Source organism: Xenopus laevis, chromosome 7L (genome assembly GCF_017654675.1).
Source record: "Xenopus laevis strain J_2021 chromosome 7L, Xenopus_laevis_v10.1, whole genome shotgun sequence".
NCBI lineage: Eukaryota > Metazoa > Chordata > Amphibia > Anura > Pipidae > Xenopus > Xenopus laevis.
The window spans coordinates 33,290,089-33,316,676 of NC_054383.1; the positions used below are offsets into that span (position 1 = coordinate 33,290,089).

The window sequence follows — 26,588 nt, forward strand, 5'->3', positions numbered from 1 at the left end:
TCAAGCAGCAATAATATATTCCGTATCCACCACTGCTGTAGTGTATACGTTGACCTTGTAGGCATTATTTGCCCAGTGTGTTCTTCATTTTCAAACCACTGCCACTTAGCTGTGTGAGCTTGTTCACATTCTGTCTAAATATCAATAATAATACCGTCTCCAGAAACACCACCTGAGTGACGTTTTTCAAGCAGCAATAATATATTCCGTATCCACCACTGCTGTAGTGTATACGTTGACCTTGTAGGCATTATTTGCCCAGTGTGTTCTTCATTTTCAAACCACTGCCACTTAGCTGTGTGAGCTTGTTCACATTCTGTCTAAATATCAATAATAATACCGTCTCCAGAAACACCACCTGAGTGACGTTTTTCAAGCAGCAATAATATATTCCGTATCCACCACTGCTGTAGTGTATACGTTGACCTTGTAGGCATTATTTGCCCAGTGTGTTCTTCATTTTCAAACCACTCCCATCTAGCTCTGTGAGCTTGTTCACATTCTGTCTAAATATCAATAATAATACCGTCTCCAGAAACACCACCTGAGTTGTTGTTGTTTTTGTTTTAAAAATAATGCCAGGCAAAGGCAGGCCACCACGCAGAGGCACTAGGGGCCGTGCTGCTATGCTATCCTGTGGCCCTAGGAAATTGCCCAGTTTTAAAAAGGCAATGACCCTGAACTCCCAAAATGCTGAAGAGGTAGTTGACTGGCTTACACAGCACACCCCATCCTCTACCGTTTCTAACTTTACCACAACATCCTCATCCTCCACTGCTATGGGCACCCCACGTAACACTTCCTCCACCACCGGCGCCCCTTCTTCACTGGAGTCAGAGGAGTTATTTTCACATGAGTTTCTTGAACTGAGTGATGCGCAACCATTATTGGCAGAAGAAGATGAAGGAGATGAGGACGTTACACCAGATTTAATTCTGGCAGAGAACACAACAGAGATGGACATAATGAGTGATGACGAGGAGGTCCCCGCTGCTGCTTCCTTCTGTGAGCTGTTAGAAGAAATTGATGCATCTGAGGAGAATGATGATGAGGAGATTGATGTTTTGTGGGTGCCCAGTAGAAGAGAGCAAGAGGAGGATAGTTCAGATGGAGAGACGGAGAGTCAGAGAGGCAGGAGGAGAATAAGACTTAGAAGAAGCAGGGAGGACAGCTCGCAGGGAACAGTAGGGCAACAACATGTATCGGCACCTGTGGTCAGCCGGCCAACGCACCCGCCATTGCCGCCAACGCCGCCGACTTCTACTTTTACCCCCAGATTGCCAGCCTCAAAAAGGTCAGCAGTGTGGGATTTTTTTAATGTGTGTGCCTCTGACAAAAGCGTTGTAATTTGCAATGAGTGCAGTCAGAAACTGAGTCTTGGGAAGCCCAACAGCCACATAGGTACAACTTCTATGCGAAGGCACATGAACGGCAAGCACAAAGCACTTTGGGAGCAACACCTCAAAGGCAACAGGCAAACTAAAAGCCACCCTCCTTCTGGTCCAGCATCTTACTGCTCTACCTCTACTGTCCTTGACCCGTCTGAACCACCCTCCACTCCGCCTTCCACCTTGACCACCAGTTCCCATTCCCAGTCATCTGCCCCCAGCCAAGTTTCTGTGAGGGCCATGTTTGAGCGTAAGAAGCCAATGTCTGCGAGTCACCCCCTTGCCCGGCGTCTGACAGCTGGCTTGTCTGCACTCTTAGCCCGCCAGCTTTTACCATACCAGCTGGTGGACTCTGAGGCCTTCCGCAAATTTGTAGCAATTGGGACACCGCAGTGGAAGGTACCCAGCCGCAATTTTTTTTCAAAAAAGGGAATACCACACCTGTACCACCATGTGCAGAGCCAAGTCACCGCATCTCTGTCACTTAGTGTTGGGCCAAAGGTCCATATGACTACTGACGCATGGTCCTCCAAGCATGGTCAGGGCAGGTATGTCACCTACACTGCCCACTGGGTGAACTTGGTCATGGCTGGGAAGCAGGAAATGTGTGGCTCAACAACGACAGTGGAGTTGGTGTCACCGCCACGGATTGCACGCGGTTCTGCCACCACCTCTACTCCTCCTTCGCTCTCTACCTCGTCTTCTTCCTCTTCTTCGTCCTCTGCTGCTGGGTCCTCCTCCTCCTCCACACCTGTGCACCCCCAGCTCCCCCTAGGCTATTCGACGTGCCAGGTACGCCGTTGTCATGCTGTCTTGGGGATGACGTGCCTGGAAAGCAAAAACCATACCGGATCTGTACTCCTGTCATCTCTGCAGTCACAGGCCGATCGGTGGCTGACCCCACACCAACTGAAGATCGGAAAAGTGGTGTGTGACAATGGAAGCAATCTGTTGGCAGCACTGAGACTGGGCAATTTAACACATGTGCCCTGCATGGCACATGTTCTGAATTTAATAGTACAACGTTTTGTCTCAAAGTACCCAGGATTCCAGGACGTTCTCAGGCAGTCCAGGAAGGTGTCGGCCCATTTCAGACGTTCCTATACAGCCATGGCACGCCTTGCTGACATTCAGCAGCGGTACAACATGCCAGTCAGGCGTTTGATTTGCGACAGCCAGACTCGCTGGAATTCAACGCTCCTCATGTTGGAACGTCTGCTGCAACAACAAAGAGCCGTCAACGAATACCTGTTTGAACTGGGTGGTAGGACTGGATCTGCAGAGCTGGGGATTTTTTTCCCCCGTTACTGGGTGCTTATGCGCGATGCCTGCAGGCTCATGCGCCCTTTTGAAGAGGTTACAAATATGGTCAGTCGCACCGAAGGCACCATCAGCGACCTAATACCCTTTGCTTTCTTCCTGGAGCGTGCCGTGCGACGAGTGACAGATGAGGCTGTAGACCAGCGTGACGAGGAGCAGGAAGCGCACGATTTCTGGTCGGAATCACCAGAACGAACCCAGGCACCTGCTGCAACGCAGGGAGAGGTGTCAGAAGTGGAGTCAGAGGAGGAAGGTGGCTTTGTGGAGGAGGAGGACCAACAGGAGCAGGCTTCCCAGGGGGCTGGTGGTGACCTTTTGGGGACCCCTGGTCTTGTACGTGGCTGGGGGGAGGAGACCGTGGATGATGCAGTCCTTGATAACGAGGAAGCGGAGATGGATACCTCTGCATCCAACCTTGTGAGAATGGGGTCTTTCATGCTGTCATGCCTGTTGAAGGACCCCCGTATCAAGAGGCTTAAGGAGAAGGACCTGTACTGGGTCGCGACTCTACTAGACCCTCGGTACAAGCATAAAGTGGCAGAAATGTTACCAACATACCACAAGTCTGAAAGGATGCTGCATTTACAAACCAGCCTGCAAAACATGTTGTACAATGCTTTTAAGGGTGATGTCACTTCAGGAACTCATCAACATTCCAGGGGCAGAGGTGCCAGTAATCCTGCCACGAGCGCACCTGCAAGGACAAAGCACTTTGGCCACTCTGTAACGTCAGACATGCAAATGTTTTTCAGCCCAAGGCAGCGGCAGAACCCTTCGGGATCCACCCTCAAAGAACGCCTCGACCGGCAGGTAGCGGACTACCTGGCATTAACTGCAGATATCGACACTCTGAGGAGCGATGAACCCCTGGACTACTGGGTGCGCAGGCTTGATCTGTGGCCAGAGCTGTCACAATTTGCCATGAACCTCTTGTCTTGCCCCGCCTCAAGTGTCCTCTCAGAAAGGACCTTCAGTGCAGCAGGAGGGATTGTAACTGAGAAGAGAACTCGCCTAGGTCACAAAAGTGTGGATTACCTGACCTTTATTAAAATGAATGAGGGGTGGATCTCGGAGGGTTACTGCACGCCGGAAGACTTGTTCTGAGTTTCTGATTCTGACTCCCCATGCAGCTGTCCTTCTCTGCACGCCTCATGACTCCACATACAGCTGTCCTTTAGCGTCCTCCTCCCTCCACCACCGTTACAAACTAGGGTGCAAACCCTACTGGTTTAATTTGAATCCAGGTAAATCCTGAGTTTTTCTGGCCTCTGTGCTTCAGTGGCTGCGACCAAAAAAAACAGAATATTTTCAGCATTTATATGGCATATTTTTTCTGGCCTCTGTGCTTCAGTGGCTGTGACAAAAAAAAAGAATATTTTCAGCATTTATATGGCATATTTTTTCTGGCCTCTGTGCTGCAGTGGCTGCGACAAAAAAAAATTAATATTGTTTGCATTTATATGGCATATTTTTTCTGGCCTCTGTGCTGCAGTGGCTGCGACCAAAAAAAACAGAATATTTTCAGCATTTATATGGCATATTTTTTCTGGCCTCTGTGCTTCAGTGGCTGTGACAAAAAAATGAATATTTTCAGCATTTATATGGCATATTGTTTCGGCCTCTGTGTTTCAGTGGCTGCGACAAAAATAAATGAATATTTTCAGCATTTATATGGCATATTTTTTCTGGCCTCTGTGCTTCAGTGGCTGCGACCAAAAAAAACAGAATATTTTCAGCATTTATATGGCATATTTTTTCTGGCCTCTGTGCTTCAGTGGCTGTGACAAAAAAATGAATATTTTCAGCATTTATATGGCATATTGTTTCGGCCTCTGTGCTTCAGTGGCTGCGACAAAAATAAATGAATATTTTCAGCATTTATATGGCATATTTTTTCTGGCCTCTGTGCTTCAGTGGCTGCGGCCAAAAAAAACAGAATATTTTCAGCATTTATATGGCATATTTTTTCTGGCCTCTGTGCTTCAGTGTCTGCGACAAAAAAAATTTATATTGTTAGCATTTATATGGCATATTTTTCCTGGCCTCTGTGCTGCAGTGGCTGCGACAAAAAAAAATTAATATTGTTTGCATTTATATGGCATATTTTTTCTGGCCTCTGTGCTGCAGTGGCTGCGACAAAAAAAAAATTAATATTGTTTGCATTTATATGGCATATTTTTTCTGGCCTCTGTGCTGCAGTGGCTGCCACAAAAAAAAATTAATATTTTCAGCATTTATATGGCATATTGTTTCTGGACTTCTGGTTCAGTGGCTGCGACAAAAAAAACATAATTTTTCAGGAAAGTACACATGCCTAATTTTTCAGGGTTCTGCAACAGTGGCAAAATCGCATCTTTTATGGTCACCGCAGGTGATCAATAAAGTAGACCAAAACTGCGCCCACACTGCAGAATCAGTGTTTTTTGGTTCACTTCACTGTACATTGAATTACCTCTGCCTGACCGTGCACGTGCGCACAAGCACGGTGACTGCTAAACACACCACTACAGAAATATTGCCACCAACAGGACGAACATCCTGGAGGTGACAAGCAACTAGTAATTAAAAACTATTATTTGCTCACTTGACGGTATCATTCATTAAAGCTCTTTGCGTCTTTTTGCGTTGCAGTAAGCACCGCGTTTCGTCTTTGCGTGTGAACAGGCTGTAACCTTTACACGACTTGATTGGCATGTAGACGCCGGACGTTTTAAAGCATTTTATTACACAGGTTTAGAAATGTAGTGTGATTTCTGCCCTTTACAGCACAAAACGCAGCGCTGTGTCAACAATGGATTTTTTAGAAACATTTTTGCCCTTGATCCCCCTCTGGCATGGCACTGTCCAGGTCGTTGCACCCTTTAAACAACTTTAAAATCATTTTTCTGGCCAGAAATGTCTTTTCTAGCTTTTAAAATTCGCCTTCCCATTGAAGTCTATGGGGTTCGCGACGTTCGCGAACCGTTCGCATTTTTGACGCAAGTTCGCGAATATGTTCGCGAACATTTTTTCCGACGTTCGCTACATCCCTATTTACTAACAATATATTTTATTAATCATGCCAACAGTATTACTCTCACTATGGACAACAGAACCCTTAGTTTTATTAAGCAATATTGCATGTACTATGTAACCACTTTGTGGTCTCACCAATATTATACAGTGATGTGTGTCTTTCATTTGCTTACAGTTTTGACTACTTACTTCCTCTTTGAAGCAAGAAAGGATCTTTATTATCCCTTTGTAGTCCCAAAACCAGGTCAAAGTTTATAGTGTTTACTAGTCTCTAACTTTCTAGCCAGGTGCAGACCATTGGCAGAGATAGCAGTCCTCTCTGCCTGTAATTGCTCAGAATACTAGAGAATGAAAAGACGGAAATGGAGCAGTGACAGGTTGACCTTGGCACTCAAGGTGGAGTGCATGGTGTAGAGGTTCATCTATCAGCACCCTGTGTAAGTTCAATCGAAGCTTGCCATTTAGTAGAAGTTGGTGGGATGTACATTTTGTTAACCACTGTTCTCTGCCTAACGACAGTGGCAGACAATATGCCATTTTGTCACCATCATTCCAATACTTTCAGAGATTACCCAAGAGAATGAGAGCCTTGGGAGGTAATTTGACTTGAAAAACTAAAAGCAGGCATTTTGAAGCCAATCTTTATTCTGTGTAGCTGCACACAGGCGGAGAATATACGTTTATGTGTCGATTTCAGCCTATCCCCTTCTCTCCACCTAATTAATATTCTTCAGCCGGAGAGAATCAGTCAGAATGCTAGTGTACCTTTGCCCTTACATATGCTTTTCAAATGGCTGAAGTAAGCCAGGCTTAAAAGCTCCTCGTCGGACATGTTTGGTATTTGGTTCCAAATGGTCCCATGTTTTCTCCAATCTTTGCACAGTTATTTGTTTCTTGTTGATGTTGACTTACGTACCGGAGACATTGTTCCCTTTTACTGTCACCACCTCCTCTCTGTCCCCAAAGTAAATATAATAAACTTACTCAGTAGAATGGTTGGGGAAGTAATGACTGATGATGATTGTCTGATGTCAGATAGCAATAAATGTACACAAAATACCCTTTATTTTGTCCTAACATGGACTTTATTTCAGATTATTAACATGAAGGGGCCCATTTACTTAGCTCGAGTGAAAGAATAGAGGAAAAAAACTTTGAATTTCAAATGTTTTTTTGGCTACTTCGACCATCGAATGGGCTACTTCGACTTCGACCTTCGACTTCGATTCGAACAATTCAAACTAAAAATCGTTCGATTATTCGATAGTCGAAGTACTGTCTCTTTAAGAAAAAGCTTCAACCCCTAGTTCACCACCTAAAAGCTACCGAAGTCAATGTTAGCATATGGGGAAGGTCCCCATAGGCTTTGGTAGCTTTTTTGGGTCAAAGAAAAATCGTTCGATCGATGGATTAAAATTCCAAGGATTTAATCGTTCGATAGAACGTTTTTTGTTCGATCAGCTATTTGCGCTAAATCCTTCTACTTCGATATTCGAAGGATTTAACTTCGATGGTTGAATATCGAGGGTTAATTAACCCTCGATATTCGACCCTATGTAAATCTGCCCTGAAGTGTGGAATCTGAAACCTGAAGAGAATAACAATTTGAATGAAACATCTCATAATAACAACAGACAACTAATTTAAATCAGCATCATTGACTACATCATGATTGTCCAACTGGAGGCATGCAGACCCACCAAGAAATGTATGGCCTTCATAAAAACCCACTGACCACTCTGGATGACTTCATCACGATAATCTGGTCCCCAATCTTGAAAACTTTGATTCAGTTCATCCTCTGGTAGGGCTTATGTTCTATTTAATTCAAAAATGGTAGTCACCCTAACTGAAATCAGAGTCAAGATATAGTAGTGAATAAGCAGGTGGCTGATTCAGAATCAAATATGTTGTTTAATAACTCCTTCCATGAGATGCATATAAGATAAGTATAACTGGTGATAAAGGGTAAACATTTGGTTTGTGGAACAGACAGAAGACAAACAGACTATTAGACTTAATTAAATTATTAGACTTAATTAAATTTTCGTATTGAATTCTCAAGCTTTTTTTATGGCCAAAACTGTTAAATTCGACTTGGGAATTGTTCAAATTCGATTTGAGGGTTTTTTTTTTTTAAATTTGAATAGATTTTGGAAAGTTATCATACACTGGCCCTTTCGAATTTGACTATTTGCCACCTTAAACCTGCTGAATAGATGTTTTAGCTTTGGAAGACATCCTGGGATCAATTTGCAGTTGTTTGCAGCCTTCCTGACCTGGAATTGAATTTTAAAAACTCTAATCGAATTAGATTCAAATTCAATTCGATTTTGTGAGTCGTTCCTATTCACCCAAAATTAGATTTTTAATAAAAACTTAAATTGGTCGAATTTCGAGTTCATGGCAGTTTAAAATAACTCCCATGAACTCGAAATTCGACCCTTGATAAATATGCCCCTAAATGGTGCTTTACTGATATTATGGGCTACCACTCTCAGCAAGTGCATACATGGCCCCATGTTTTATTAGCACAGGTATGGGACCTATTTTTCCAGAATGTTTTCCGGATAACGGATATTTTGGTAATTTGGATCTTCAAACCTTAAGTCTACTAGAAAATCATTTAAACATTAAATAAACCCAATAAACTGGTTTTGCTTCCAATTAGGATTAATTATATTATAGTTTATATATTATATTATTATATATAGTTTGGATCAAGTACAAGGTACTGTTTTATTATTACGGAGAAAAAGGTAATCATAATTAGGCAATTGATGTGTCTGCTTTTTGTCTTGATCCTTGCAGCCCCCTGAGCCACCCCACAACTTCTTGTTCCATAGATAGACTAAAGATCTACCTCATCTGCCAGTGGCCCTTCAGGTTACAAATACATTTACACACATTTATGCAAATCTCACTTTGTAAAATTTTTTTGCATACTTTTGCACACATGTAAAACACTTATACACACTCATATATGCACTGCAAAAATCTTTTCATTTTGGTAGTAGAGTAGAGTAGAGTAGAAAGGCATATTTATCCATTGGGCATCAAACTGTTCAGTAGGCCCCTGGCTTTCACATCTATGGTGTTTTAAGTTACCTAATGACCTGTAGGAGCTGCAAACTTTGAGGTGATTTTAATTATTTTACGAAAGCATTACTGTTCAGTAGTTTGGAGTACAGGTATGGAACCTTTACCCAGAATGCCTGGGACGTGGGGTTTTCCAGATAAGGAAAGATAAGCATCTAGCCCTATACATTAAATCTGCTAAAAATAATTTAAACATTCATTAGACCTAATATGATTTTTTTGCCTCATGATTAACTTGATGTTATTTAGGAACAAGCACAAGGTACTGTTTTATTTATACAGGAAAAAAGAAAAACATGTTTCAGATTTTTAATTATTTGTTTAAATTGGAGTTTACTGGCGATGGCCCTTAATTGGAGCTGGTCCATAATTTGGATCTTTCTGGAAAACGGTTTTCCGGATAACGGATTCCATACCTGTATAAAGACATATTTGCCTATTTTGGATTTGTCAAAATGCGCGCTTTCCCAAACTGTATGGTTTTCTGGGGAAAATCTACTGTTAGTGGGATATTTTGCCTTAAAATCTAAAGCCAGGCTTGGAAATGGTAGGTGCAAACACTTCTATTCTGGAACTTGTGATCTTCCCTGGATCCTGAAAATGTTCTTAAATTATTTGGTTTCCTTCCTCTTCTAAGAAACTGGCAATTTCTTTGTATCCTGACCTTGCTTCTTTCCTTTTGGTTCCTCATCTTGGCAGACTGACTTTTGGCTTGTTTTTGGACATGATTCCTCTAGTACTTTTCCTCTAGTTTTCCTTTTAGGGGACTGACTTTGCAGCTGATTGAGATTGTTCCTGGACCCCACTAACAACATAACTACATTAACCCTGATCTTGCTCCTTCACTAGTAACTGTTTTCTTGCTGGATGCCTCCCCACTCACTGGCTAAGATTGGCTACTTACCTTGTAGTAAACTTCTTGTTCTTGGAGTGAAAGAAGAAAATACTTATTAAGATCAGCTTTTCCTAAAGCCTTACCTTCCTGCTATCCCCTACTGTCCAGGAAATTCTCCTAAATTGAAAGAGCACAAAATGTTCAAAAATCATTTGGCAGTATGTGACTGAAGTGCAAGATTCTTCTGGTGGTAAAACATTTAAAAAACAGCCACTATAAAGTATGTTTTTACAAGTATTTAAGGGAACATTTTGCAACAGGAATGACCAGTGTTTCAAGCCTAACAACCAAAAAGCAACCCAATGCTTCGATACAGTAGCCCTATAGATTGGTATGGTGGCGGTGGGGGGCAATGTGCACTGCAAGTGTAAAATCAGGTCCTCCGTGTGCTATATTGTAAAGAACAAAATGTTGCTTTTCAGGGTCAACAAAATATGTCTCCCTGCAGCTGCACCCTCTGTTCCTCCTGATGGCAGCCCTGCCATTAGATAAAGTGCTGTGTCACATAGTTTAAAGGATTCCAGTTTTTAACCCTAGCTTAGGTTTTTACCAGCAGTGAGTGGCTGGATGGGGGGATCATCAGAGCATGCCAGGCCAGGGGGAGAGTCAGACCAGTTTACAAGTTCCAGCGGGTTTTGGGCATACCCATACAACTATTCTGAATTATTTTACCCAGGAACCCTGTGTTCTGCTGTGACTTGCACTATGTGACAGGCTAAACTATAGAATACAAATGTTTGGACACTAGTAGCAGAAGCTGTGTTGGCAGGGCAGCTCCTGTCATGAGGCAAGGTGAAAAAAAGCCGCCTCTTGTAATTGGTTTTAACCCAGAAATTCGGCTCAGCTAGTGCACAGATCGCTAAGGCACAGATCGCTAAGGCACAGAGCGCTAAGGGGGGCAGCACTAGTGATGGTGCCCCCCTTAGACCCGCTCTGACGTTAATTTTTAAGTGCAGAGAGGGAGAGGGGTTGGCATGTGGGCTGCTGCCTCGGTCAGCAGCAGCCCCAGAATTGCCGCTGTGTGTGGGTTATGTAGCCAAAGCAGCTAAATCACCATAGAGCATCAATAGTAGCCTCTTTACCCCAGTGGATCCCATCACCACAGGAGTCTTTCTGACTAGGGCTTAGAGAAAATATCAATTGCGCTCTCTGTGCTAGCCTCCTGGATCCCTCCGCTGATGTTGTGGACCCCCCTCCAGCGCAGCAGCAAGCTGCCTCAGGCGGCGGAAGGGCCAGGATCCCCCCTGACTACTAGAGATGTCCCTGTGTGGCATTAGCCTAATGTGGTAAATTATTAGTAAATCAGTCAATTATTAATAAATCTGCACATTTAAAGCATAATTCTGCATCTTATTGTTAATACAATATTAAAGAATTCTAAGATTCTATTCTAAGATTCCATCTTAATTTTTCCTTAGGTCTTTTTTATGTGGAAACAACTTCCAAAATCCTCTGTTTGGCTCCTGAAGTGCTGTTGAACTGTTGTCGTGGGTTTAGTACCCGAATCCGCAAAACGTATGAGTTCCAGGTCAGTGCCTGCATCACTAGCTCTCATTCTTCTATTGTACTAAAAGTTCAACTTCTAGAGTAGTGGCAGCATTAGATAATGAAAAGGCATTCAATTCAGTGGAATAGAAGTACATCTGGGCTACTATGCGGAAAGTGGATACCTCCCCCCCTCCACTGTTACCTGGGTCTGTGAACTATACAACAGCTCGTTGGCAAGGTTAGATACAATTTCTCCCCCTTCTCCCATAACCAGGGGCATTAGACAGGGATGACCACTTTCCCCACTGATATTTGCTCTGGCAATGGAACCCATGGCTTTTAGGCTCAAATCCTCTCAGTCGGTCGAGGGCCTGCTTCTTGGACCAGTTAAAGAAGTGGTGCTAATATATGCGGACGACAACCTGTGTATAATAAACACTCACACTACCTACGGATTTGGGTCTGGTCAAAATCAGTACTCTCTCCTATAGACAAACAACCACAGGGAACCCCAAATCCCATGACCTTAAAATACTTTAAAAATACCTTAAATACTTGGGAATTTGGATACCTGCAGACAAATTTGTTGAACTGAACCTAAACCTTGTGGTGAAGGTGAACCACCCCTTTAAAGAGAGATTTTCTCTCCCCAATAAAATGCTGTTTTAATATATACAATTGCGAAATGCTATGACCTCCCAGTTTGGCATACAAGTGTTAAATACTGATCCCCTGAGATTGGAAATCTGAGCTCATAATCCTGACTTTTAAAAAACCCCTGTCATTGTTCTATACCTACCTGATACCACTTAGAAAGCTATAAAACAAATGGCAGGGAGATATCCCAGGTATAACCGACAAGTACTGGCAGGAGGTGCTGGAAACTAAGGGTTAAAATGCAGTAGAGACAAACTGACCCAATTGAAATTCCTCCACCATATTTACCCCCTACTGCCTCCAAAAAATTAACCCAACAATAAGGGGCAAATTTATCAAAGGTCGAGGTGAAGTTTCGATGTGAAAAACTTCGAATTTCAAGCTATTTATTGTGTACTTCGACTAGGGAATAGTCATACTTTGATTCGAATTTGAAAAAACGTCGAAATTCGAAGGTTGGATTTTTTTTAATTACTGTCTCTTTAAAACTTCGACCATTCACCACCTAAAAGCTGCCGAAGTGCTGTTTTAACCTATGGGGGACCTCCTACAACCTGTATGGAGGTAATTGGGGGAGTTTGGGAGATCGAAGGTCGAAGTTAAAAAAACTTCGAATTGAAGGCCCACTTCGACCTCAAAAAACTTCGACCACCATTGGTTGGTCTTTTTGAATTCGGAGTTCGAAGTTTTTTTAACTTCGAACTTTGACCTTTGATGAATCTGCCCCTAAGTGTTGCATATTGTCTCAGCATATTACTCTATACATCATACTAAAAGCTAGCTCAGACGTGAACAACCACTTTGATTATTTTGACTGGTTCAGATTAATTATTAAAGGGGAACTATAGCAAAAATAAAACATACTGTAAGTTTAATCACACTGAAATAAGAAGTTTTCTGAATATAATCAATTAAAAATTCTGAACCGTTTCCTAAACATTCAAGTTACTCTTCATGTACCCCCTCTGCATCTGTCTCTCTTCATGCAGGAGTTGGGTGTCTGATTTTGAATGACAATTAAATCCAATATATCTTTTGGGGGGGGGGGCTCTTTTTGCCTTGAAGATGCAGGATTTGTGCAAAAGTCAATTATTGTGTTAGATTTTGTTTGTACTGGAACCAGTTATTTGAGTGAGCTCTAATTCATCTGCAAGGAAAGGAGCCCCCCTGTAAGATATATTGGATCTAACTGTCAATGAATATCTGACACCCAACTCCTGCATGAAGACAGAATAAAGAGAAACAGATGCTGAGAAGGGGATAGTGAAGATAAACGCGATAATTTCAGAAATTATATAGAATTTTTAATTGATTGTATTCAGAAAGTTTCTTATTTCAGTATGATGAAGCTTATATTAATTTTTGATTTTGCTTTAAGAATGCTGTGTATTCTCTTAATATTTTTAGGAACATCAATTGTGTTGTCAGCAAAATCGAGAGAGAAATTGTATTCATGGATCTGGTAAACAGAGTTAGTAATTGAGAAAATATTATTACTATACAAATCAGCTACTATATACATGCCACTCACTGCTATAATAGTTCAGGAATACAGGGTATACACATAATTAGTGTGTCCATTCAAGAGTGTGTACTTTGCTCCCAGTGTAATAAGGTTTAGAATGTTCAGCTATTTAACATACAAATTTCAATATACAATATACAGTAGTACAATTTTCTGTCAGTCATTAATGAATAGCTGAGCTGGGTTCTCTCTTCCTCATTGCAAGTCCCTTGTGCACTGGAAGCTTTGCCTCTCTGATATCACCAGTCTGGGCCCATGATGAACATATTATAGTTGGGTGAGGGCTGGGCCGCCATCAGAAATTGCAGGGCCCCATACGAAAAAATGTCCTGGGCCCCCCGGGCCCTCCACAAGCCCCATCTACATGTCCACCCCCCACCTCACACTAAAACAAACAAAACATTGGTGGCTATGGTTCCCACATGTTAATAAAAAAATAAAAATATATTGGTGGTCAGGACCCCCTCATTGAAAAAAAACATTTGTGCACAGGGCCCCCCCATAAAAAAACATTTGTGATCAGGGCCCCCCATTAAAAAATATTGGTGGCTAGGACCCCACATGGGGAAAAAAATTGGTTGCCAGGGCCCCCCCACACGTTATAAGAAAATTGGTGGCCAGGGCCTGCCTTAAACATCCATGTAAAAAAACTTGCCCCCCCCCAGAAGTTTAAAAAAAATTTGGTGCTCAGGGCCCCACCACACAACAGGGACCACAAAGGGTTACCTTTAGGGGGGCTCTGTCATGTTACACTTACTTCATTAGTGGGGCCCACCTGCTGTCAGTGAGCTGCCAACTACAGAAGGGAGGAGGGGAGCACAGGTGGCTGCATCTTCTTCCAGTGTCAGCATTTTCTTCCCTTATTGGTCGCAGAATTTCAAGTCCTGGTAAAGCTGCATGGTGATTGGATGAGCTGGAGGAGAAGTTCAAACCTCAGCTATCCAATCCCTGAGCAGCTCAACCGGGACTTAAACTCAGTGACCAATAAGGGGAAGTAATGAACAGAAGATACATCCCCTTTTGTGCTCCCGCCCTGCCTTCCCTAAGTCGGCAGCTCTCAGAAAGCAGGGGGCCTGGCTAATCAAGAAAGTGTGGCGTGGCCGGGCCCCCCTTACCCTCGGAGCCCCCTACAAATCTCCCCCCTTTCCCCCCCCTGATGGCTGCCCTGGGTGAGGGCAAGAAGGTGCACCACTACTATATTTGTTAATTATTCTGCCATATGCCTAAGCTCCATTATTGAAGTCAACATGGAGCTGCACACAAACAATTAGGGCAGTGACACACACTAAGATTCGGGGAGATTTAGTTGCCCAGCGTCAAATCGCCTCTTCTTCAGGCGACTAATATCCCCGAAAAGCTTTCCCGCCTGCTAGAATCTAAATCGCCGACGGGATGGCACTCGGAGAGCTTCGTTTTCCGAAGTCGCCTCACGAGGAAACTTCGGGCTACTTCGGAAAACAAAGTGCTCCGGGTGCCATCCTGCCGTCGATTTACATTTTAGCTGGCAGGAAGGCTTTTCGGGGAGATTAGTCGCCCGAAGAAGGATTCGATTTGTCGCTGGGCAACTAAATTTCCCTGAATCTTAGGGTGTATCACTGCCCTTAAGTGTACAGTAGATGAGGAACTTACGCTTTTTCTTGTGACCACCTGTGCCTTCATGTTTGAGTGGCACAACTTACCCGTCATCAGGGTGGGTTCATTGGTGGGTTGCAGCACCCGAAGCGCTGATGCACAAATATCTTCACCTCCTCTGCTGCCGACCCCACTTTTTCATTTTTTATTTATGCTTTCATCAGTCTGTAAGGTCTTCTCATTTCTCCAGTTGTTGAATAACCTTATGGGAGAGATGATTATACAATAAATAAGCAGATGAACTTTGGCCTTTTTAAAAATATTTTTTAATAGAGGAGTTTTGTGATATTTGAAGATGTACTGTAATTAATATGTGTATTAGAACTTTTTTGCAGAGAGTGTAGGTGGGGAAATATAATGTCATTTTTATACCCTAGTAAATGTTTAAAGGGTTTAGCAGGGACTTATTTCAGGAAGATTAGAATGTAGAAATCAAAAAAAGAGGAATAAGCTAAGGATATACAGTAGGTGGGTAGATACTGAAACTAAATGTCAGTCTCTTTTTAATTATTAATCAGATAATTGATTTTAAAAAAAAGCTTCCTTTTTATTAACTTTTAAAAAATACACAGAAAATAAAAATTGTAATATAATCAATGAAGTTGGCACAATAGTATATTCTATATAATATTAATACAAATAACAATAATAATATCTATATTAACATGTTGAAATTCTTAAACATGAATATTTGATTGAACATGATATTTGGTTTAGACCAGAAAAACCCAAATTGTGAAATTCATTACTATAGAGACATTGAATTCTCCCTTATATGAATTTGTAACTTTTTCTAAACATACCCTTTATCTTGACAGACCCAAGCCAAAAAAAATAATATCATTCCATATAGACTGTGTTTCTTTGCAAGATTATTCCACTCCAAAAGTCTGGGTGATGTAATGACATGATTAGAAAATGAATGTCTGCTGGGAAAACTGAAAGAGAATTTGTTCAGACATTTAGTTTCCCAGGAGCAACAGTACAAAGTACTTGGAATAAAGAAGTAACTGAATGAACCTTTTTGTTCTTTTAAGAGCTAGGTAGCTCACACAAGGGTGTAGTGTATTTCAATTAAATACATTCAATGTGGACAGAAAGCTTCATAGAACTCCTTTGTTTCCACTTCTGCTTTTTAATCATTTCTTTATATTGCATTTAGAAAACATAAAAAAGTTAAGTGAAGGTTATTTTTGTCATAAAGGAGGGGTTTTGTGATATTTCCAAAAATACATTTATACAAATAAGTACAGGTCAACAAATGCTAACAAGAAAAACAATGCATAATACATAGGAAAAACTAGCTGTGTTATATTGTTTTAATCAAAAAAATTATAAAAATCACACTGTAAAATAATACACATTGTCTCATCTGAATACAGAGTGAAATTAACTGTTGAATTAACAGTCTCTGATGATGCTATATGTAGATTTTAAAGGAGACCTAAACCCCCCATGGTGATAAGTCCCCATTGGCCCCTTCCCTGCCCCCCCAGACACTCTTACCCCTGAATTCTGTCCCCTCTAGAAATAGCGACCGCACATGCAGAGTGAGCGCAGCGGAGCTCACTGGCGTCATCTTCGGTAATCTTCGTATGTTCTTCCTCCCCTTCTGCAATTTCTGTCTCTTTCGGCGAATACGCAGTTGTTGCAAACTGGAAGATTGCTCCAACTGCGCATCTGCCAATACGCCGCTCACTTCACGAAGATTACCAAAGAGAAGAAGATGGCGCCAGTGAGCTCCGCTGCTCTCACTCAGCATGTGCGGTCACTATTTCTAGAGGGGACAGAATTCAGGGGTAACACTTAGCAGGGGGGGCAGGGAGGGGGGCAAGCGGAAGGGGCAAGTGGGGACTTATCACCATGGGGGGGGTTAGTTCTCCTTTAAATAACTTTTAAAGAAGGGATGCTCCAAATACACAATTTGGATTTGGCTGAATACTGAAACAAATACAAAAACGTATACTGCATATTCAAATTAAATTGCATAATCTGAAATAAAGCCTTGCCTTCAGATCACTAGAGCGTTTAAATTACCTGGCATAATCTGAAAAAATGAGGGGGAAATCTGCTTAATTAAAAAAACAAAAACTATTTTCCTCTCAGTCAATGTATTCAGATTTTTTTCAGAAATAGTACAGAATTTCTAATTGACTACACATAAGTTTCTTATTTCCATGAGATGAAGTTTAGATAAAATTTTCATGTAACGATATTTCCCCTATGATTAAGGGGTGTTCCCAAAACGTGTTAGCTGTCCATTACACAGCAGCCACCTGTGCTTTTTAATGTTTTAATAGTAGTGTTTTTTATTTTACTCTAAAAGGAAAATAAAAACAATATTCTTTCTTTTTTTTTTTTTTTTGTCCTGGATAATCGCAGTTTGAGGAGCTCTGCATGAATGCAGGCACACTGAATCCTCTGCAGTCCTGCTTGAGACACCAAGCAGAAGGGAGTAGGGTGAGTCTGAATTGGTTTGTTAAATCACTACAAACCCTGTAATGATCATAACCTAATGGCAAGGGAAGTCATCGTGACTAAAAATACAGCTGGCTATTTATGCCACACCCATCATTGCCAGGGTGGGGTCACTACATTATGAGCCATTCCTAACAATTATATGGGAACATTTTTGGGCTGCCCTTTTCAGCACCATAATGATTTTATATACAAACTATTTTGATATTTGAACAGGAGAACTTGACTGTCCTGACTATGTTCGAATTTTTGCTTCGTAAATTCACTCTTTCTGGGTGAACAGTTTGAACAGATGATCTCCAAATTCTAATTTTGACCCTCCCAAATTATGTTGGGGATCTTTTCGTGGACGCAGATATTGTTCACACTTTGTTAACATACTTACACTTACGTCAGTTTAAATAGGGCGGGTACATACAGGTCATATGTATGTATTTATTAGAGATGTTGGTGAAATAGCTGGAAGTGGCCACTTTTTATTATTAAAAATGTCCAAGGAAGCAAAATAAAGACAAAAGATCCTCTATTGTCCTAGACATGAGCCTACGCTAAAACAAATGAGCTTCAAATGGTATTTAACAGTGATAACTTGTAAACATAATCCCAAATCAAAATATGAAAAAACTTAAGTGTTTTGTCTTTTTTTTATGACTTTTTTGGAATACAGGATACAATGTCACTGACATAATAATGTTGAGGATGTAGCTTCACTTATCAATTCAAAAATGGCAAAATAAACTTTGGCGAAAAGGGTAACGTATTGGAAAGTTCACACGTTGATAAATGTGTGGATTAATGCTCGTTTGCCTGGTGAAACTTCATGAAACACTAATGATTGTCTTCTTCGCCTTTTAGTAAATTGGCAAAGTACCTGCGGCTTGTCATTTTGGCAAATTTTCGCTAAAAAAAATATTTACGCCTTTGTATCACTGGAGTTTATGGCAACACAATGTGCCTCCTGCCAGCATAATTAACTGTAGTAGATTGTTTATACGGTTGCTAAAGGAAAACTTTACCCCCAAAATGAATCAACAGATAGCTGGTATATGTACTGTATTTAAGTAAATATTGCCCTTTTACATCTCTTGCCTTGAACCACCATTTCCTGATGGTCTCTGTGCTGCCTCAGAGATCACCTGAAATAGTGCAACTCTAACTGTAACAGGAAGAAGTGTGTGAAGCAAAGTACATACTGTAACTCTGTCTGTTAATTGGCTCATGTGACCTAACATGTATGGTTTGTTTGTGTGCACCGTAAATTTTAGGATCCCAGGGGGTGGCCCTTATATTTTAAAATGGCAATTTTCTATTTATGATTCCCCAATGGCACATACTGTATTTTACTACTAAAAAGTATATGCTTATGAAAATGGTTTATTTACGTGAAGCAGGGTTTTACATATGAAATATTTTATTCAATATATTATATATTATATCTATATTATATTATATAGTTTTCCTTTAATGCCCTTCGCCTGGTAGTTCAACAATGCTGTCCCGGAATTGTTGGTGATGTTATTTAGTGATTTTGAGATTAACTCTTTTAGTGCCATAGGAACCTGAGTGCCAGTGCTATAGCATTTAGATTTCTGTTTTGAGCATATCAAATTACTTGTCTGTGTACTTGATTATGTTACATTCAACATTTCACACTTAAACTGAACCTTGTATTTATTTATAATAATGGCATATAAAGAACCAACTAAGAAAGTTTGTTATGTATTATTATAAATGATTTTTGGCTCTGGTTTTGCACATCCTATTGCTGCTGATTTCCTACTGCATGTACATATCTTTTTCTCTGATATGATAAACACATACAAATTGTATTTGTATTTTTTTTTTTTGGGTTATAGAATATTAGCTCACTTCCTCAACCCATGATTTTTCCTTCTATATATACACAAATAAGTAATCACTAGTGCATTGCACATTGCTGACTCATGTTAGAATCAGCCAGTAAAAGCAGGAGAGACATGTCAGTGACTCACAGCATCCTTCTACACCCAGAAATAAAAAGTTTGGTTGAGGAACTCACTAATAAATTAGAAATGTGAAATATATTGACAGATGTAAAGTAAAAAAATACTGTTTGTCAACCAGATTTATGAAACACTTACAGTTTAGTGATTTTTATAATAGCAATTGCTCCCCTTTAAAGGGGACCGTCACCCAAAAAAATTATTCAGAATCCTATTTTATCACATTAGTAAAGCAAAATTAACTTTAATTACACTATATAAATTATTTGAATCTTGCTTCCTTCAGTCTGGGATTTCAAAATTATAGCAAGCAGGCAGGAGCCATTTTCTGCACACTGTTATTAAGGCAAGCCTTGCATCATCTCAGAATCTTGTTTGTGCACCAGAATGAGGGACCCGATGTCCATCCCCATGCCCTGGCTACACAATTAAATGGTGAAGAGAATGGGGGGAAAGCAGTGAAATCTAGGAAGTGCTGAATGGAAAGTGAAAGTAATTGTCTGCCCCGCCTCTATGCCCAGGGCATAGAGGAGGGGCAGACAATATTTGATTGACAGCTGAGATTTTTAAATGAGCTTACAACAGCTATGAATGCTTTAATAAAAAATAGAAATTGGATTTCATGTTTAATTTGAAAAGGACTTTTATTATACAGATTTTTGTGTCTGGATGACAGGTCCACTTTAATAGAAAGTCCTTGGAGAATTTGTTCCATAACTCTAGTCTAGACTATGCTTTATGTTTGCTTTATTAATCATGGTCTAGCCATAGTATCTGCTCCATCTTATAGAGATTTACAGGGAACATATAACCCACGACATAACTTTAAAACTTAAAGGGGTTGTTCACCTTTAAAATACATTTTAGTATATAGTGTAAATAGTGGTATTCTGAGACAATTTGCTGTAGGTTTTCATTTTTTATTATTTGTGGTTTTTGAGTTATTTAGCTTTTTATTCAGTTGCTTTCCAATTTGCAATTTCAGCAGTCTGGCTGCTAGGGTCCACTTTACCCTAGCAACCATGCATAAGAGACTGGAATATGAACAGGAGGGGGACTGCATAGAAAAATGAGTAATAAAAAGTAGCAATAACAATACATTTGTAGCTTTACAGCTCATTTGTTTTTTAGATGAGGGTCAATGAGCCCCATTTGAAAACTGGATAGATGCAGAAGAAGGCAAATATTTCAAAAACTATAAAAAAAGAAATATTGAATGACTACTGAAATGTTGATTAGAAGTAGCCATTCTATAATTCTAAAGGTGAACACCCCTTTAAAGTTAAAATTGCTCAGAGTGCTTTTTTGAGAACAATTGCAGTTTACGTAGATTTGTATTTTCGTATTTTCGTATTTTCAGTTTTTACACTGAAAGAACGTGAAACAGCAGTGAACCCATTTTATTCTGCTTTTAAATAATTTAAGGATTGTTCACCTTGCAGTTAACCTTTAGTATAATGTAGAGAGTGATATTCTGAGACCAGAGACGTAACTAGAGGGGGGCGGGCCCTGGCACGGGACTTGCAGCCGGGCCCGCCCCCTCCGTACGGCCGGAAACGGCCGCATTTACGAGTGGCGTGCGAGCTGCCGGGGGGGCCCCGAGGGCCCAACCGCACCCCCTGCTCCCCCGGTAGTTACGCTACTGTCTGAGACAATTTGCAATTGGTTTTCATTTTTTATTATTTGTGGTTTTTGAGTTACATTTTATTTCGCAGCTCTCCAGGTTGCAATTTCAGCAATCTGGTCAGACAAATTCAGTCCGTCTATAAGTAAAAGCTAATTTAACACTAGCAAAAACAAATGAGCATGATGGGAAAATAATAAGCCGGCAATTGTTTAACCAGTTTAGACATTTGAAGGTACTGCTGTGTTGACATGTCACATTTCCTTTAGAAAGATCTAGTGAAGGGGTGATTTCAGTGCCAATGCTCAATTCACAGGCCACTAAAAATAGAATTACTACTTCATGTTAGCACAGCCCCTGGGCAATAAAGGCTGTAGAAAAAAAATATCCTGATCAAGTAAATGCGTGGACACTGTGATACCACTTTCTTATACAGGATACAAGGAAGGAACGTGAGATTGTACTCATTGCATTAACCATGCTTAAAAAACTAGATTGGCTTCAAATGACACGTGCAACCATTTTGGCAGTGAATTTTCTATAACTGCATATAACTGCAACTAGTATATGTTAAAACCTCTCTTATTATGTTTATAACATACATGCACTAGTCCGATGATACAGGTATGGGATCCCTTATCCAGAAACCCTCTATCCAGAAAGCCTCGAAGGCCATCTCCTTAGAGTACATTTTAATGAATTCAAATTTTTAAATAGTATTTCCTTTTTCTCTGTAATAATAAAATTGTATTTATAAGGGGCTCATATAATAATCTCTCTAATGCTTTATTTACCAGTAGGCCTTTCCAGCTGATGTTAGGTCACCCATTCTGATTAGAAGAAAACAGGTTCTGCCTAAATATTCGGAAGGGGTTTTTCACAGTGAGAACTCTCCTCTCTCCCTGAATCAGTGGTACAGGCTGATAGATTAGATAGCTTTAAGAAGGGGTAGGATGGCTTTTTAGCAAGTGAGAGAACACAGGGTTATGGAAGATAACTCATACTAAATTGTCATTTTGGATTCAGGAAGAAATTTTTTCCCCCTCTGAGGCAAATTGGAGAGGCTTCAGATGTTTTATGTTTTTTTGCCTTCCTCTGGATCAACTAGCAGTTAGGCAGGTTAAAATAAAACGGTAAAAGGTTGAACTTGATGGACGTGTGTCCTTTTTCAACCTAACTTACTATGTTACTAGTACCTTGTACATGATGGTAACTAAGTGCCACATACGGTTTCCCAAAACCCAAAACAGACACCAAGGTTCCGGTCATGGCTCACGCTTCCGTCTGTAACAGCCGCCTTTCGCTTCAGGAGGAGCCATCCGCTACTTGGATTCCACCAGGTCTTTAAGCAGAAGGAAAGTTGTTAACCACTTGGGGGTGCCAAATGTTAGGCACCCCCGAGTGAATGTATATACTTACTTGAAACTCCTATCAGCGGAAAACTGCAACGGTCCAGGGTAATTGCACCACAGATCGCTATTTCCCGGGTCATACGCATGCGCAGTAGAATGAAAAAAATTTTTTAGTTAAAGTTCAGCTTTTCACTCTACTGCGCATGCGCAGCCGTGAGAAAACAGAAGAAGCCGGAAGAGGATCACTCTGTGGTGCTCGCTGGAATAACCCCGGGCCGGTGCAGTTTTCTGCTGATAGGAGCACCGGCCCAGGATTTCAGGTAAGCAAATACATTCACTTGGGGGTGCCTAACATTTGGCATCCCCAAGTGCAAAATTACTTTCCTTCTTCTTTAAAGTGAGAGACCTAAGGTGAGAGTTCTGGGCAGACAATAGAACTGTAACATACAAAAGGTTTAGAGCAAAGAGTAGTCTTAGAACAGGCCAGGTTCAAAACCAATCAGTTCAGTACAGAGTTCAGGATCAGGAAGAATAGTCTGCAACAGGCAAAGGTTGGTTCAGGCAACGATACAGCAGTCGGCAAGGACAGACAAGGTTTAAGGAACAGAGAAACCAGACTAGAAGCGTACCCAGGAACTATGTACAATAGACCTAAGTCGGGCGATGCTAAGTAGTACATGGGGCTTTTAAATATTAAAATTTCACGGCAAGAGCGATGAACGTGCGAACCGAAAAGAAGCGTGTGTATGGACGTGCGCATCAAAGCAGAAACAGACATGCGTCCAGAAGAAACTGTGAGCCAACTAGGAATACAGCTGTAGGTGTCCCCGTCGCCTCCCAAGTATCCTTACACTAAGCTGCATAAGGCACTACTGATGGCAAATCAATTGTGTTGGGTTTATTTAGGGGCAGATTTATTAAAGATCGAGTTGTGTTTTCCACAAAAATGTGAGTTTTTAAGGTTATTTTTTTGGTCACACAGCCACAGTATATTATCAGCCACAGTCTCTTCCCAGAGACTATTATCCCACTGCTACTATAAGCTCCATCTCTCCCTACTATACCTGCTATCCCAGTCACACTCACTTCCCCGAGACTATTATCCCACTGTTACTATAGACACCATCTCTCCCTACTATACCTGATATCCCACAGCCACACTCCCTTCCCAGAGACTATTATCCACTGTTACTATAGACACCATCTCTCCCTACTATACCTAATATCCCAGTCACAGCCCCTTCCCAGAGACTATTATCCCACTGTTACTATAGACAAAATCTCTCCCTACTATACCTGCTATCCCACAGTCACACTCCCTTCCCAGAGACTATTATCCCGCTGTTACTATAGGCACCATCTCTCCCTACTATACCTGCTATCCCACAGTCCCTTCCCAGAGACTATATCCCACTGTTACTATAGGCACCATCTCTCCCTACTATACCTGATATCCCACAGTCACACTCCCTTCCCAGAGACTATTATCCCGCTGTTACTATAGGCACCATCTCTCCCTACTATACCTGCTATCCCACAGTCACACTCCCTTCCCAGAGACTATTATCCCGCTGTTACTATAGGCACCATCTCTCCCTACTATACCTGCTATCCCACAGTCACACTCCCTTCCCAGAGACTATTATCCCACTGTTACTATAGGCACCATCTCTCCCTACTATACCTGCTATCCCACAGTCACACTCCCTTCCCAGAGACTATTATCCTACTGTTACTATAGGCACCATCTCTCCCTACTATCCCACAGCCAGTCCCATTTGTGACAGGACAAGCCTCCCTGTGCAGTGTATTTTCAGTGGTTGCTTTATTTACTAATAATGTGGCGCTGGTAAGATAAGTCGATGATCAGAGACACACGCTTCCTTCGTACTAGGAAGTAGTTGCATGTGGTGTTGTTGGGTGGGGCATTGTATAAAATGTAAGTGAGCGACAGCTTTGAGATCCCGCCAGTAGCCACTGAAGCTCTTCCTTGTGTGACAGGAGAGCGCGGCAATAGTGACACGCGTGCGTATTACTGCTGGGAAGCGCCAGTGTCCGCCCCCCGCCCACCATCCTTTCTGGGAAGCTGTGAGGAACCAAAACCTCTCGTGCACTCGGGTTGACAGGTGACGTGAGCCAACCAGCGCGTCCACATTGCTGCTACAGTCACCGAGGCGAGAGGGGGGCGTGGGACGTTGCCGCCGGCGGGAGCAGGGGATAAGTTTCGTGCTTATGTGAGTAAAGGGCAGGGCCGAGGAGATGGAGGGGGCTCGGGACAAGTTAGAGGGATAATAACTTTCTTGTCGCGTTCATACGGGAATCCCCGGGTTCTCTGAATCCCTCAGTGTCACCAATTGCCCTCAAGCTCTTGTCCAATTAGAACTCCCAACACCTCGCTGCTGTCAGTTTTCAGCCAGGGTTGCTAGGAGTTGCTGGACAGCAGCCGGAGGGCCGCAGGCAGGACAGTCCGCTTCTGTGTTATGATGTGGGATTGTGCAGAGCGAGCAGAAACTGCAGCCCGGACTCACAGCGAAGATTTGCCCGTGTGAGGAGTTGGGGAGGGGGCGGGGCTCGCAGTGACAGGCAGCGAACAACATGCACTTCCATTGCTGCTGCTGCTGCTGGACCTGTACTCGCCCTGAGCCTCATCGCACTTGCCTCCTCTCACTCAGGGACTGCCAATAACAATCCCCATTATTCATCTGAGCTGGGAAATCATCACTGAGCTCTTTATCTTTGTCCTACCTTTTACTATTTTACTATGCAATTGCTACACTAATTCTATGCAGCTTTTCAGTTGGTCTTCATTATTTATGTCCATGGTTTTTGAATTAGCGCTTCAATTCCGCCTGCAACTAGTTAATGCTTTTCTTGTTGTTGTCTAGTCTACTCCCAGCAATCCAAGAATTGGGTAAACTGCACGGCTTCTGTTTATTGTTGTACTTCTTCCAAAGGGGTTGTACACCTTAAAATGAGCTTTTAGTACGACGTAGAGAGGGATATTCTGAGACAATTTGCAACTGGTTTTCATTTTTTATTATTTGTGGTTTTTGACTTATTTAACTTTTTATTCAGCAGCTCTCCAGTTTCAGCAATCTTGTTGCTAGGGTGTAAATTACCCTAGCAACCATGCATTGATTTGAATAAAAGACATGAATAGGAGAGGTTCTAAATAGATAGCATTTTTTAAGATGGGGTCAGTGACCCCTATTTAGGGTTGCCACCTGTCCGGTTTTGACCCAGACAGCCCAGTAATTTGAAGGGCTGCCCGGCTCAAAGCTTCCTGCCCGGTTTTCCAAATTAGGAAAACCGGGCAGGATTCCCCATGATTGACACGGCGATTGGCCAATGGCAGTTTCATAGCCACGCCCACTGACGTGTCACAACCCCGCCCCTCCATGTCATTGCCCCGTTTCCTACCTGGTCTCCACCGGCAGAAAAGGCGGCAACCCTACCCCTATTTGAAAGATGGAAAGAGTCAGAATAAGAAGGCACATCATTCAAAAACTATAAAAAAGAAAACATGAGGTCCAATTAAAAAGTTGCTTAGCATTAGCCATTCTATAATATACATAAAGTTAACCGAAAGGTAAACCACCCCCTTAATTGCATATTTTTAATTTCAGGGTCTCTTCTATTGAAGAGAGTTGCAGAAAAAAATATTTTAAAAAACACAAATATTCAAGTTGTCTTAGTCTACTGATGTCTACATCATGCTAAAATCTTGTTTTAAAGGGGTCGTTCACCTTTAGGTTTACTTTAACCATGTTATAGAATGGCCTATTCTTAGCAACTTTTCATTAGGTCTTTGTATTTACAGTTTTTGAATTATTTGCCTTCCTCTTCTGGCACTCTCCACCTGTCAAACGGGGGGTCACTGACAGGCAGCTAAAAAACCTTTTGCTATGTGAGGCTACTATTTAATTGTTATTTATACTTTTTATGACTTATCTTTCTATCCAGTCCCTCTGCTATTCATAGTCCAGTCTCTTTTTCAAACCACTAACTGGCTGAACAAAAAAAAGTCTCAGAATATCACTGTCTACAGTTGGTGCAGCCTTTCCTGAACTTTACCAGTCTTGCATCCCAGGGAATTTTCCCCCTCCCTGCTGCCAGTTTGGTGCATGCTCTCT

At 41.6% G+C, this 26,588-nt stretch overlaps 1 protein-coding gene across 5 annotated transcripts in view; it reads left to right on the forward strand.

Annotated features, from left to right (window-relative positions):
- pcgf5.L (polycomb group ring finger 5 L homeolog) overlaps positions 1-26,588 on the forward strand; it is a 58,433-nt gene that overhangs the window by 5,599 nt on the left and 26,246 nt on the right. For 3 of the 5 annotated variants that reach the window (XM_041568755.1, XM_018225325.2, XM_018225327.2), the window contains exon 1: positions 24,405-24,689. The gene's annotated coding sequence lies outside the window, so the exon portion shown is untranslated. Of the gene's footprint in view, positions 1-11,135; positions 11,246-17,401; positions 17,480-24,404; positions 24,690-26,588 lie in introns of those variants that run through there. The other 2 variants (XM_041568754.1, XM_041568756.1) reach the window with 2 other exon arrangements.